Raw genomic sequence first — 1352 nt, 5'->3', positions numbered from 1 at the left:
ATATTTCTTGTTTAAGTCTAGTGTCTCATTTTAAGTTTGGTGTCAATTGCATGCTTTCATTCATGTGTCTTAAGGATCTTCAAGTAATTCTTGATGATTTCTTACTCTGATCATTGATTTCTCTTGACTTGAGTGTTTATGTGTCTCATATGCATTCTCATTAGTGTCAGTAGTATACAAACTGCTAAGTTTGGTGTCTTGCATGCATTGTTATTTGATTTTAGTGCATTTTGATTATTCCTTATTTTTAAAAATCCAAAAATATTTTTAATTTGTGTCTTTTCAAGTCAATAATACAGAAAATTGAAGATTCAGAACATACAGCAGAGGAATTACACAGAAAAAGCTGGGCGTTCAAAACGCCCAGTGAAGAAGACAAACTGGCGTTTAAACGCCAGCCAGGGTGCCTGGCTGGGCGTTTAACGCCCAAAAGGGTAGAAGTTTGGGCGTTAAACGCCAGAATGTGCACCATTCTGGGCGTTTAACGCCAGGATGGCACAAGAGGGAAGATTCTGTTTTCAATGCAAATTTTTTTTCAAGTTTTCAAAGTTTTTCAAAATCAAATCTTTTTCAAATCATATATTTTCAATTATATGTTTTCAAAATCAATTCCTTTCCATTTTCAAAGATACTTTCTATCAATTAATGATTTGATTCAACATTTCAAGTATGTTGCCTTTTCTGTTGAGAAAGGTTTAATGTTTGAATCATATCTTTTCTTGATAGCCAAGTCATTAATTTTTAAAATCAAATCTTTTTTTTAATTGTTTTTCAAATCATGTCTTCTCAATCACATCTTTTTAAAATCAATCATATCTTCTTAACCACATCTTTTTCAAAATAGTTTTCAATCAAATCTTTTTGATTTCTAATTTCAAAATCTTTTTCAAAAATTCACTTTACTTATTTCTCAATCATGGTTTTCGAAAATCAATTAAAGTTTTTCAAAATGTTTTAAATTTTTTTTAATTATTTTCGAAAAATACTTCCTCTCTTCTCACATCCTTCTATTTATGGACTAACACTATTCCTTAATACACAATTTGAACTCCATCTTTCTTGATAAGTTCGAATTTTCTACCTTTGTCTTCCATTTTTCTTTTCCTCTGACTCCTTAAGGAATCTCTATACTGTGACATAGAGGATTCCACATTTTCTTGTTCTCTTCTCTTTCATATGAGCATGAGCAAGGACAAAAGCATTCTTGTTGAGGCTGATCCTGAACCCGAAAGGACCTTGAAGCGAAAGCTAAGAGAAGCCAAGGCACAACATTCTGTAGAGGACTTAACAGAAATCTTCAAGGAAAAAGAACACATGGCAGCCGAAAACAACAACAATGCCAATAATGCAAG

The sequence above is a fragment of the Arachis duranensis genome, chromosome 10 (genome assembly GCF_000817695.3).
Source record: "Arachis duranensis cultivar V14167 chromosome 10, aradu.V14167.gnm2.J7QH, whole genome shotgun sequence".
NCBI classification, from domain to species: domain Eukaryota; kingdom Viridiplantae; phylum Streptophyta; class Magnoliopsida; order Fabales; family Fabaceae; genus Arachis; species Arachis duranensis.
Note: the sequence above shows the minus strand (reverse complement) of the source record.